Consider the following 14,605-nt stretch of genomic DNA (forward strand, 5'->3'; position numbering starts at 1 on the left):
TTATTATTACTTAGCATTATATAATAATATCCAAGTTATGGTCTTTGGTATTCAGGTCATAAATATTTTCTATAATATAATAAATATAATATAATATAATATAATATTTTGTTTTCTTACATTTATCTAATTTTAAAGACTGGAAAATAAATTAGCTAAAAATACTAATTTAAAAACATTATGCATTGCAGGGAATCTTATTGTATATAAAAAGAGCTTTAAAGGAAGATTGCTTTTTCTCTGATTGGTATGATGAGCAGGGAATTACATGATGAACTCCAGATGTTTTGGTATTACTATATAAGGCAATCAATTAAACTAATTTAAAAGTGAGATTTGAACAAGCTGCTCTTGAAAATGAGATGAATGACACTAATCAGAAAAGCAGATCTGAATCAGTGTGAGGAAAATCTAAACTATAGATGGATGGCAGTGTGAATTGGGAAAACATAGCACAGCAATTGAACACCTCATTTTTCTTCTAAATGAAAAAGGATATTTGATAACAAACAACAGTAACCACTAGAGATGCTAGACAGTCCCTATTTATTTCTCATGAAGATGGCAGGCCCAATTCACATCAACTATAATTAATTGCATGTGGAAGTTGAGTGTCACGCATAGACATGCTGGGAATAAAATGGTCCCTATAAGAAGGACACATGCATATTTGGTTTGATACAGGGATCAGGATTACTATTTTGCAGCTTTACATTCAAATATGGGTGCTTTGCACGGTTCGGTCATTCAGACCCCATCGAATATATGGAATGACTGCTCTGATAACCAGAAGAATTTTGCACATATAGTAAGTCAGGCATAAACAGCTGTTTGTCTGGTTAGAGGGGGAAGGGAATTTGAAGAAAAAAGTGAGAAAGTGAGGACCATCTGTTGTCTTTGTGCAGACAGAATAACACTTCAGCTGTTCCCAATAAGTGACTTCTATTTGTTGTGTGCAATGATGCAAATCACAAGTCCTTGAGTATTTTTAAACAAGTTGCATTCTCAAATAACTAACTAAAAATGTTCTTGCACTCAATCATGATAAACATAACCTAAAATGGAACACATGTGCATGTAAGGGTCAGAGTAGAAATGCTTTGTGAAATGGAGAAACAACCATTTCTACACTCATTAGCCATAATAATGATGTCTGAAAGTGAAATTTTAATTTTTCTCAACATCTGTTTCATTTTATCTTTTACTCACTAATTAGCAAGACAGTGATCCCTGAACACTGAAACAAAGATGAATTTGTGCTGTCCTCAAAAATCTGCATCTGGGCATTTGTAGTACTTAAGAGATTTTGTTGCTGACAGATGAATGCAGTCATATTCATCCTTTGTCTGTTCTTACCTGAACAGGTGGCAGAATCTGTCTGGTGATATCAAGATCAATGAACCATTATGTTATTATTTTATTGCTAACCTGTATATGAAGAAATGAATAACTTTTCTCTGTTTGCCTTGGGACCTAAAATGCTGCTGACAGATATTCCCACATGGCTTTGGGCAAGTTTTTGCAGGTCGTATGGCTTGAATTCTCTCACTCTTTGCTGTTGGGATCTTTCTTGCATTAGGCAGCCTGGCATCAGCTTTCTGAGGAAAATCCTTGAGAAATATGTGAAGTGTGAGTAATGCTGATGGCAAGTTTACAGGCTGAGCTGTGTCCAATTCTCTTCTACTTTCTGTTCCAGTATTTTCTCAGTTGATATTTGATGTTTGGAGTGTTTTGCAGTGGTCCACATAAGGGCTGTTGTCAGTCCAAGTTCTAGATCTGGCTGAGACAGCTGAAGGTCAGATATTTTTAACGGAATGTCTCATTAAAAAAAAAAAAAAAGACATTTTTATTTTAATATAAACAATACATTTAAATTAATAATCATTTCATTAATTTGAAATATAATTTAAAATAAATAAAAATATTTTTGTCCTATTGACAACAACATTATAATAGCTGTTCCTTTAGCAGTTTCCTTGCATATCTGTGACAAAACAACTGATGACACTCAACTCTACCTCTCATTCTATCCTGAAGAACCGACGATAGCTGCTCGCATCTCAGCTTGTCTAACCGACATTTCTTGCTGGATGAAGGACCATCACCTTCAACTCAACCTTGCCAAGACAGAACTGCTTGTGGCTCCAGCAAACCCATCGTTTCATCACAATTTCACTATCCAATTGGGCACATCAACCATAACTCCTTCAAAAACAGCCAGAAACCTTGGAGTTGTGATTGATGATCAGCTGACTTTCTCAGACCACAATGATAAAACTGCCCGGTCCTGCAGATTTTCTTTATTCAACATCAAGAAGATCAGGCCCTTTATTTCGGAATGTAGGGTATCAGAGCGAACCAAACTATTTAAGATTTGATCAGATTGGTGTTGAACAACCCAAAGAGCCAAATTCCACAAATAGGCCCAGGACAACAAGACAATGTCATAAATCTGTCCACAATACCCAAGCGCCAGCCAGTCTGAAGCAAGTCTAACCATGCAACTCTTTCACAGAACAGCTTGTAACATTAAAACAAAAGGACACTTATTGATAATCCCAAATCAGGGAGGAGATTGTCAATTTTGGGGCAAGAAACCCAAGATTAATAACTGAAGAGACAACATCATGACCACCACATGAGGGAAATCATTAGTAGAGACTTTGTTGGGTGGTTTCCCCCACCTAGAAGACAAGAACCAGATTGAGATTCCTTATGAGACCTTTTAACCTCTATGGTATTCACAGAACATGTCCTTACATTCACAGAATGACAGACTTATACTCTGCAAAAGCGGGATAATTCGGACCATGTGACTGATAAGATAAGATGTTGATTTATGTATTGGAAGGAGAAACATATAGCAACACCCCAAGCTAAGACAATGTCTAATTGGTAAAGACACCATTTAGGATGTGTCCAACAGCCGAGTTTAAAACATCAGGACACCAACAAAATTTGCTTTTAGTCATTGCTTTTTGCATTAGGGCTTTTAGCCATGCTTTTTCTTGCCTTTTTGCCACCGCATTTTGATGCTGCTTTTTAGCGCTCTTTGAGCGTGCTCTGGCTTACACGCCAGCTGCTCCTCTAAAACCATGAGGAGAAACGCCATCTAGTCTCATCACTCTTCTTGCTGGCTTCTACTTTAATTTCTTTTCTTTTCCGTTGAGAGTTTCGTGCTCCGAGTTAAGTTTTGCAGAAACGCCGTGTCTCCGAGTCCAACCTCGAGTGCCCATCTAAAACTTCAACCAGCCCACAACTCCGCAACTTCAGCCAACGCCCAAGACTTCACTAAGAACGACCACTGAACTTCCAGCCAATCAGCAACCTTGGAAAACCCCTTTCTTGGGAAACGACGACAACAAAGGACATTTAATATTTAGTTAATAGCCTCATTGAGAAACTCAATGCGAGGGTTAATTAAGTGATTTGTGAAGTGGTTGTTCTATGCAATTACACATATTGCTATAAACTTGAGATTTCACATTTTCACTCTCCTAAACTCATTCTTTCCTCCCTTTCTCTCTTTTCTGCAACCTGTGTGAATGCGTGTGTTTGTGTTAGTTTTACATGTCTTAGATTTATCCAATAAAGTCTTATTTATATTGAAAAGAGCAGTATCTTGTGTTTTGTGCTCACAAGTTAATGTCTTATACTGCCGATCTTGTTACTGTGCTAATAAATAGTGTTTTCACTATACTTTGGATATTAATATCCACTGCAGAATTTATGTTATAAGGCTCGTTCAATGAATCGCTGGCCGTAAACAGTGATTCTATCCAAATTCCCTATAAAATCATAAATGATTCCCTTTAAGCTAAATTGACCTGTTTCACTTACAGGAACATGCTTCACAACTCCTTGTTCAAGCTCTTGTTCTGTCCAGGCTGGACTATTGCAATGCTCTCTTGGCAGGTCTTCCAGCCAGTTCTATCAAACCTTTACAATTAATCCAGAACGCGCAGCAAGATAAATTGTTATTGAGCCGAAGAGAATGCACGTCACACGTCTGTTCATCAATTTGCAATGGCTACCAATAACTGCTCGCATAAAATTCAAGACATTAATGTTTGCATATAAAACTACCACTGGCTCTGCACCCTTTACCTGAATTCATTACTTCAGACTTGTGTGTCCTCTAGAAGCTTGCGTTCTGCAAGTGAACATCGCTTTATTGTGAAACGACGACAACAAAGGACATTTAATATTTAGTTAATAGCCTCATTGAGAAACTCAATGCGAGGGTTAATTAAGTGATTTGTGAAGTGGTTGTTCTATGCAATTACACATATTGCTATAAACTTGAGATTTCACATTTTCACTCTCCTAAACTCATTCTTTCCTCCCTTTCTCTCTTTTCTGCAACCTGTGTGAATGCGTGTGTTTGTGTTAGTTTTACATGTCTTAGATTTATCCAATAAAGTCTTATTTATATTGAAAAGAGCAGTATCTTGTGTTTTGTGCTCACAAGTTAATGTCTTATACTGCCGATCTTGTTACTGTGCTAATAAATAGTGTTTTCACTATACTTTGGATATTAATATCCACTGCAGAATTTATGTTATAAGGCTCGTTCAATGAATCGCTGGCCGTAAACAGTGATTCTATCCAAATTCCCTATAAAATCATAAATGATTCCCTTTAAGCTAAATTGACCTGTTTCACTTACAGGAACATGCTTCACAACTCCTTGTTCAAGCTCTTGTTCTGTCCAGGCTGGACTATTGCAATGCTCTCTTGGCAGGTCTTCCAGCCAGTTCTATCAAACCTTTACAATTAATCCAGAACGCGGCAGCAAGATAAATTGTTATTGAGCCGAAGAGAATGCACGTCACACGTCTGTTCATCAATTTGCAATGGCTACCAATAACTGCTCGCATAAAATTCAAGACATTAATGTTTGCATATAAAACTACCACTGGCTCTGCACCCCTTTACCTGAATTCATTACTTCAGACTTGTGTGTCCTCTAGAAGCTTGCGTTCTGCAAGTGAACATCGCTTTATTGTGCCATCCCAAAGAGGCACAAAATCACTTTAACAGACTTTTAAATTAAATGTTCCCTCCTGGTTGAATGATCTGCCCAACTCAATCAGAGCAGCTGAGTCCTTAGCCATCTTCAAGAATCGGCTAAAAACACATCTCTTCCATCTTTATTTGACCCTCTAACTCTAGCACGCTTTATTCTAATATTCTTTAAAAAAAGTGTCCCTTTTAAACTTGCACTCTATTCATTTACTAACTGCTTGTTTTCTTTGAAAAAAAAAAAAAAAACTAACACTAGCTTCTCTAATCTTTTTTGTATTCTATCTATTTGTTTTCTTTTTATTTATTATACAATTAACAAAAGCAAAAAACCTTGCTATGTGTACTTGTTATAGCACTTGCATATTATTGCTCTTTTGTTTTGATTGCTTCCATTGTCCTCATTTGTAATCGCTTTGGATAAAAGCATCTGCTAAATGTAAATGTAAATGTAAAACAACACAGGTCATTGATGAAACTGCACCTGAGACACATATTTGTTTCTTACCCATACTTTTAGATGCATATTTCCAGCACTGCTGCTTACATTGTCTCTTTTGTTCATTCCATGAACTGATGAAAGGGGTTAAATTAAGACCACAGTAAGATAAATATGACACATCCCACACAGAAGCAAAAGGCTGCAGACAACTCTTTTGGTAACCACCCTCATATGGACTAAGTGTGATATATGTTTTGAGCTGCGTGCGTCAGCCAGCAGCACGCCCACCTACACCCACATCAAAACAATGCTATTTGGTTCCCCTTTAACCTCCATGTCCTTGTTTGGCTTGGAGTCTGCGTACAGTTTCTTTCTTTCTTTTTTTAATAATTTTACATTTTTGCTCAGCAGAATGACAATTTTCATACAAAAAACTAACTCAACTGAGTTACAACCTAAAACATACATGTGGTATAGTGCAAACAGACCGTAGAGATGCACCATTTACATTTTTTACTGAAATACCAAAGACAAAAATAAAGTTTTAATTTATCATATCATAAATATATAAATAAAGTTTTGGTCATTAAATTTGGGTAATTTAAATCAGTATGCTGTTCATAGCGACCTCAGTTGTGTTCTCAGGTGATAAATTAAACCAGTCATTGTAAAGTTCTTTGGCAACAAGTTACCTCTTGATATTTCAGTCAGTGATTTCGGTCCTTCAAACTCTTTTGGCTGAAAGCAAAAATTCCTTTTTTTGTGCTGTTTTGGCTGAATTTTGGTGCATCACCGGGGACAAGAAAAACTTTCTTTTTCTGTTTGAAGATATTTAGAAGAATATGGGTAAACAAACAGCTGACGGGGAAAAAACTATATGGATTCAACTTGAGGGTGAATAAACAATGACAATTTTTTTTTTTTTTTTCATTTTTGGGTGAACTAAAACCAAAAACTCCCTTTAATTTCAACATGTTCTCTCCTCATCCAGTCCAATGCAAACTGGAAGTCCCCTGCTTTAGCAATGCAAAGGAAAATACTAATGGCTTAAATACAATTCGGTTTCAAATTGAATGCAATAAAAATACATTCTCATAAACTGTCAAATAACTGTATTAGCTCATTCTAAATAAGTACATTATTAGGGCAGTCCATCTGCAGAGACGCCTGCAGAGAGAGAAGAACTAATGTAAAGGTCTGTAGAGACAAAGACTTTGGTTACATACAGATTGAAATGCAAAACCATGTGGAATCAGAATTTTAGGTTTTATTAAGGTTACCAAGGCAACAATTCTCCCAAGTGTGTTCTATAACTGTCCTCAATAGAAAAAAAAAAGTATTAAACATACTAGTTGAGTGGAGCTCCAGTGAGACAAGTCACCAGAGGATTACATCAGGCAATTAATGGATTCAATGAAGCCCTGGGTCCTCAGGCCTGTGCTGTATCTTAGTAGGGTTCCTCTTCTCTGATACAAGCCTGCAGATCAGTGCGATCTCACATAATGTGATTATTTGGCAGCATGCTGACTTTTGTCTCCATTAACAGTCAGAAAGTACACAAACACCCAAGAGCCGTGACAAACAGCACAATCCTTAGGACTGAAATCATAGTAAGATCAGGATTGCACACCTTTTTTAAAGGGCAGTCCTGGCTCACTTGATGCCCTACTGTAAATGAAACAACATGAAACCAAAAAAAGTAATGACCTACATAGGATAAGAAGACTGCATTTACTTCTAAATTGCATTTGTAAAATTAATATGATATAATATAAATCAAATATTCTATGTAAATTTATGCATTTTGGCAATTTATTGAATAATTAAATATTGACGAGTCAAAAAACAGAATCCCAGTCAAAGATAAACATCTGAATTGCACAAGTATATACAAGCCTATATTTTTTTTTTACTGAATTCCTATCAATATACAATAGACTCAAGGTATAATTTTTTTAAATAAAACCAAGTGAAAACTGCAGTTGAATTTTTCCATGTAAAAGAGCAGATTTGACTTTTTGATATTAACTCTTTGAACTTGTGGAAAGTGTGACTCTACTGAAATGACCACATTTAGACATTCATGTGAACGAGTGATTTTTCCACATTGTTTTAGATAAACACCTTTCTTAAAACACCTCTGAAATATAAATACGGAAAAAAAATCCTTCAAATTATACAGTATATTGTGCCCTATTTTTACATGCAGATTTATTTAAGAGTGTAGAATGACTGAAGTATCATGAAGCACTGAAGACTGGAGTAATGGCTTAAATCATTTTGGCTTCAAATTATCATATTTCACAATATTACTGTTTACTATATTTGTAATCAAATAAATGCAGCCTTGGACAGCATACGACACTTCTTTCAAAAACATTAAAAAAAAATAAATAAATTTTTAAAAAAACCTTCCGACCCCAAATCTTGTAACAGTAGCACATAATTTTTAAGAGTTGCATTTAAACGCTTTTTAATTTGATTCCTGGGGCCACCAAGCATTTCACATTTCGAATGTCTCTCTCTTATCTGACTTACCTAATTCAACTCATCCGTTCATTTGTAGAGAGCTCCATGACCTGAATTGTACATGTCAGATTAGTGATAAAAAAGGCATGCTGGAGGGTCCCTAGGAGCAAGAACATTATAACACGGCTCAGATCAGCTTCATGCTCTCTGAAAACACAAACCAACTATGCAAAACAAGTAAACACATGTGACCCTGTATCTCAAATGCTAAAACATGGCACTAGCAACAACAAGGTCATGAGTTTGACTATGGAATCCACATACTGATAACAGTTATAGCTTGACTGCACCATAACTTAAAATACCCTGCAATGTGCAATAAGTAAGGGATAATCAACGGCTAAAAGGATTTTAATGCATGACGTGGAGGCAAAGAACCACCCGACACGAAGCGCATCAATTAATGCACGGCTAGCCGTTGATTATCTCGTTTATTCCATGGTCATTTGCCAAGTTATAGACCAGTTAAAACTAGTATTGCTCTTTGCAGCGCAATAGTTGACTGAATGGGTAAAATTGACTCTTGCTCTAGCATTCTGCCACTTCAAATCAGACACAGAGATGAAATAGTGCGGTAAGACCACATTTATTTGATATTAATTATGAGCATGAATTATCTTAATTAGCATGAATTAATTATCGAGAGAGAGAGATGACAGTTGTGTGTACCTGCTTGCTGCGTCTGCGTGTCTCTCTCTACAAACAATTACTTCAAAAACAGCGATTTTACCACCTCGTTGCTGGGGAATATAATGTAGCGATCTAGTATCTATCTTTTATTTTTTTAATAAAAATCGCAGGGAAGCGTTGACAACAAGTTTGTGTGTGTGTGCAGCGCAATCTGCGATCTCTCTCTCTCTCTCTCCGTGTGTGTGTATGTGTGTGTGCGAGTGCGTGATGCAATTAAAGCAGCGCATTAATATAGAACAGTGATTAAACTGACTTGGAATTACCTGTGCATTAAACTGTTTTATTGCATACCTGCCAGCCAATCAGAATCCAGTATTCAGACAGACCATGGAATAAATCCTGTTTAATTTGTGGCTCTCCACAAATTTTATTTGCCAATATTTCTTTCTTAATAGCAAATAACAACTTAGATGTCAGATTAGATATGCTTTCATCAGGTCTCATTCTTCATCCAATGACCCTTGGCGACACTGCATATACAATATTCAGGATTTCCCCAAACATTTTCATCTTCAGTGTCATCTCACCCAGTGAAAAATTGTTTTCGGGTCACACCATAATACTCTTTGTTCTGGTGTTATGTCTTTTGCGAGTTATAAATATCTTCCTTTCCTCCAGAGATGGCTGAGGCTAGAAACAGCTCTCCCACCCTCTTCCTAAAAGTGTGAAAGCTATGCCCAAGATTTCACTGCAGAGGTGAAGGAACAACCCAGCTGCCTCATTCAAAATAAGTCACCTTTGCCCTGAATACTGAACATCAGTCTCCTACAGTAAACCATCCTTGAACGCTATTGTAAAAATGTGTCTCGTTGGTGCAGACAGGCTTCAGTGGAGTTAATTTATTCTGTTTTTAGTAGGTCAGGTGTAAACCTAATAGAGGTGCTAGACTAGTCATTTGTGCTTTAGAGTGAGTCCCCCTGCAGCACAAAATAGAGAATGACAGTTAATTAAAACAAATCTCACACTCAGTTTTCAAATCTCACACTATTCTGATGAAACCGACTGTGCATAATTTTTTTTTTTCTTGCAGTGTTTTTTTGAAGTGCAGTGTGCTGCTGTCTTCACCCATCGGCAGACAAGGCTGCGTTCTCATTACCGTTTTATGAGGCCCAGGGCGCTATAAGTCCACAGAGCTAGTGTTAGAACAGAGCTGCTATCCAAAGATCATTTCACACTGTCTTTCATGCAATAAAAGTACCATAAAAATGGCAGCTTAAAAAAGAAAATGCAAAGTGAAAGGTATCTTGAGCCAGTGTTCATTGATGTTGTGCAGGTCCTGCTCCATCACTGTATGAGCCAGATTCAATTAATTACTTCAGAGAATTTAATTAGAAAATGTTTTGGATTTATACAATTCAACTGGACTGTGTTGTTTTAGTGATCTGGTCAGAAACCAAGGGGTGAATATTTGCTGGTTAGCATGGCTATATTAGCCCCTGTTGGTAGATGCTGTAACTACATCCAAAATAATTTTTCTGCCATTGACAATCATTAAAAATGAGCCATCTATTCTGACAAAATATTTTTAAAGCAAATATCACTAATATTTCATTACATTATAGCAGATGTTTTACCAGCCCCCAGCTCTTTTATTATTTACAAAAAATCACTAGTAGCTGGTTTATAGACATTAAACATTATAATTGGATTTTCCCATTTGAATATATGTTTAGGATGTATATTACCATATATTTGCATATACGTTTAACATATATTCTTCGCAATTGAATTTGTTTTTGTCAAAGCTGTAGATTTACGTGATTTCAAATGAACTAATTATAGCTTATTTATTTACCCTTAAATGTCTTTTGATTGTTTCTGTGTCAAGTTCAGAAATGTTGTGATTGATCTTTGAGTTGGCTGGTTTGTTTCACGGCATGGAAGTCTTAAGTAAGAATTTTTAGAAATGTCAGTGGAGAAAAATTGGAAAATTATCTGGCAAGTCACCCACGCTGCTGAAAAACTGGACAACCCCTGTGTGTTGTGCTACTCCAAGAGCAGAAAATCTCGATTTGCTCATTGTTGCGTGTAACCAGATTGGAACTCTGCAAAATTTGCACATCACAAAAGCATCCTCTGCTCTATTTTAATATTAATATTCATACATAATGGATTTATTTGCTGGTGTTGAAAATACCTTTTATTTTAATATTTTATCTGCTGAGGAGTCAAGCACCAGCTGAGTTGAAAAAGAAAAGGAATGCTGCCATGGAAAATAATAGGAATGTTGATGGATTTATTTCTCCCATGTAATATAGCACTCCTTCTCAGACACATTTAACAGTAAAAAGAGCCTATTCTGAAAATACCTACTTTGTTACTTTGTGGAATTACACAGAATTGAAAAATGAAAAATGTTAAACCAACTGCCTGTAAAACTCACTTTTCTTTGAAGAGCCGTCACAACTGACGTTCTGAGCGGCTGCCAGAGAGTCGGATTGCATTTTGACTGACCTACTGCTGCAGAACGCAGTGTTAAAGCGACAACTGTTGAGATGAGAGATGCACAGCAAAGCCTGGGAACAGAGATGAACGCTTGTCTTATCACACCCAGTGAGCGATAAAAGCGTCACACAACTGTGTGTACTCAAGAGGAAGTACCTGACAAACACTGGCTGGGAACCCATGACATCACCAGGGGTTATCACTAAGGAATGCACTCTCTTTCTTTATGTGGCTTTTGCATATCAAATCAGACCTGAGGCAGAAGTGCTGAGTCATTGCTGACTGAAAGCATGAACAAATGGTGTGGAACATGCTTTTGTTTCATTTTATATAAATTGCTATGTACTCGCGGCCTCCAGACAGAACCATTAGCATTACAAAATCACAAATCAGCTGGAGCCATGGAGCCTTCCTTTAAAGAAAAACACCACAAGCACTGCTTTGACCTTTACGCTTGCTAATATGTTAAAAACAAACACAGATTTTTATCCTGTTAGACAGGTGTAGCGGGTCACCTTCAGCAAAACAACTCAGCGTGTTAGAAGAAACACTATGTAAATATGACTCAAGGTCACGTATTACTGAAGTGAAGCTGTGAGCATCTCTCAGCACATGAAAAACTGTTACAGTTAGGATCCAGACTAATCTGAAGCCCTGCTGTGTTACTGGCATCATGGCAACTGCTTTTTTCTCTTCACTGTTCTGCACACCCTCCTAGTGAAAAAAGCAGCACTGCATGACTTTAACCACCTTCATGAGAGAGAGAAAAAACACGATAGCCAACCAACTTCACCATATTTCATATGCTATATGCAGTCAAGTTTTGTATGGCAGCTAGGCAAGCACCAAACCATCTAAGACTGTGGTTAAAATAGTCGCAAATGCGACTGGATGATTAAACATGCAAACAAAACATAAATACATTTAGACAGACAGGAAAGTAGTTTTCCTTTCGACAGGCACAAAGTAATTTTCAAACTAAAAGCGGTAGCTAGACAGCATGCAGTTTTGGACGCAGCAATCATATGCGTCCATATGTGATTTCATCAGATCTTGTTAGAGGGCATAGAACAATAAACGCAGCATGAGATGTTATATCCGATTTGAGAAAAAATGACTCTTCTGAACAAGCTGTTATTGAAAATAAGAACCTGTTCTTAATGACTTAAATAAAAACGGATTCTTCTTAATAAGTCAGTCAAAAAGATTTCAGACAACCTGAAACTAGCTCATTCAGAACCAGTGCTGAGTTCACAGTTCACACAAAATACAAAATAACCCTGAACAGTTACTGTGATGTATACTTCAGACTTTGAGACTTTACATTGGTCTAGACTAGACTGTTCAAAAGTCTGAGGACAGTAAGATTAAATTAATACTGTTATGCAACAATGATGCATTTAATTGATGAAAGTGACAGTAAAGACTTTAACATTGTTACAAAAGGGCTCAAATACATTTTAAAAAAACCTGTATCGTAGGGATGTAATAATTCAGTTAACTCACGATGTGATACGATTCACGACAAAATGCTGCATATTTCTTTGTGAAATTGAAATAAGTCAAAAAACTCAATTGAAATTTTAAAACAAACCTCAAATCAAATAAATAAATAACACATATAAAACATCTCTTCATATAATCAAACTAAGGCTTTGTGTTCTGTCCATTTAGAGGCATTTTAATCAAGATCCAAACAAAGATGATGCATACAAGCAGCATGAGCAGTTTCTAATCGAAATTAGATTGTATAAATATGAAATTTGAAGCAAAAACAGAATGGTCCGACTTTAGCTTTGTGTAACTACTACATTTACATTTACATTTAGTCATTTTGCAGACGCTTTTATCCAAAGCGACTTACAATTTGGGGAACACATGAAGCGATTCATCTTGAAGAGGCAATTCGACAAAGGAAGTGCTTGTAACACCAAGTCTCAGGCATTGTTTAAATAAGTACAAGCTAGCAAGGGAAGGAATAAGTAAGGAGAAAGATTTTACATAACTACTACATAAAACATATCAGCATTAAACAAAAACAGCAGATGGGCTGAATGAGATGGCAATGCTTTTTCTCTTCACTGTATTCTGCACACCTCCTACTGAAAAGAGCAGCACTGCATTATTAAATTTTTTTTTTTTAAACCTAGCTGACCAGCTTAAATCTTAAGGATTAAGCACAAGAATAAATCACATTTTAAAATTTATTTATTTAAAAAATAGATTAATTAAAAACAGTTCTTATACATATTGCACTCTCAATATAGTGTTAATATATTCTAAAACAACAAATATTTTCTTGTAGATGAAATGGTGTAGCTGAATTATAAAAGACTCAAATCCTATGTTTAATTTAAAATCCACTTGACTGAAAAAAATTTAAATCCACATGCCTCAATTTGAACGGACCTGATGCTTCTTGCCTCTTCATCAGATTCCTTGAATAAAACGGAAGATAATGCGTCTGCGTGTGCAAGCCAGATATTGACTGCACTGCCGGGAGATGAAATCTGATATTGAATTTGTACTGAATCACGGTGAATTATTGACTATTTTATTTTTAGGCAGCGGCGCATTTATAATTAATCATATAATGACCGCCCATGTTTGATGAACTGGGCTTTGATGCAATTTCTGGAGGTCTGATTTCAGAGGCGCTGAACTGAGAGAGAATGGGGCATTGTCGCTGCTGCATTAGCAGTCTTGTTCACTGATTCAAGTATAAGAAGAGGGTGTCTGGTGCTCGGGAGAGGAAAACACTTCACATATGGATGCACAATTGTGTCAAATGCAGGTTTCAACAGACTCTCAAACACACTCTCACAGACGATGCACAAATGTCATGTACTAAATGTAGGAGGACTGCCCCAGAGGGGGCTTCATTTTGCTACACTCTGCTTAGCCAGGCAGACTGAAATGCCCCTCAAAGAGCAAGTCAGTCAATCCTGATGTTGATAGATGGCAGACTGAAAGAAGCATCTTGGTCTCTCAGGTCTGTTTGTCTGACACGCTTCAAGTGTGCTGATTGCAAACCTTATAGTTTCACGCTAAACCTTCTGATCCATATTAAACTCAAAAATCAATATAAATTACTAGCTCCAATCAGACTGACACAAAGATATTTACACTTTTGTTTGAGGGATTTTTTTGAGAATATCTGCAAATAGAAATGTATATTTTTCTTACACAGATATTTTCTTGTATAGGTTTGTATAAGTATTTTGTATAAATATCTTGTACAAGTTATTATATGGCTGTGTAATAATCCATTCTTGTTTCTGAAAAGACATTTTATGTTTTGTTTTTTTTTCATTTTATATCTTTCATTTATCTATTTCTTTCCATGTTAACCTATTATTGTGATATAAAATGTTTTTGCCACCACACACAGCATATGGCTGTAAGAAAGCAACAAGGCATGTCCGAAACCAATTACTGTCCATCCAGTCAACTGAGATACCTTCATCTGATCGA

This window comes from Onychostoma macrolepis, chromosome 08 (assembly GCF_012432095.1).
Source record: "Onychostoma macrolepis isolate SWU-2019 chromosome 08, ASM1243209v1, whole genome shotgun sequence".
In the NCBI taxonomy this organism is placed as follows: domain Eukaryota; kingdom Metazoa; phylum Chordata; class Actinopteri; order Cypriniformes; family Cyprinidae; genus Onychostoma; species Onychostoma macrolepis.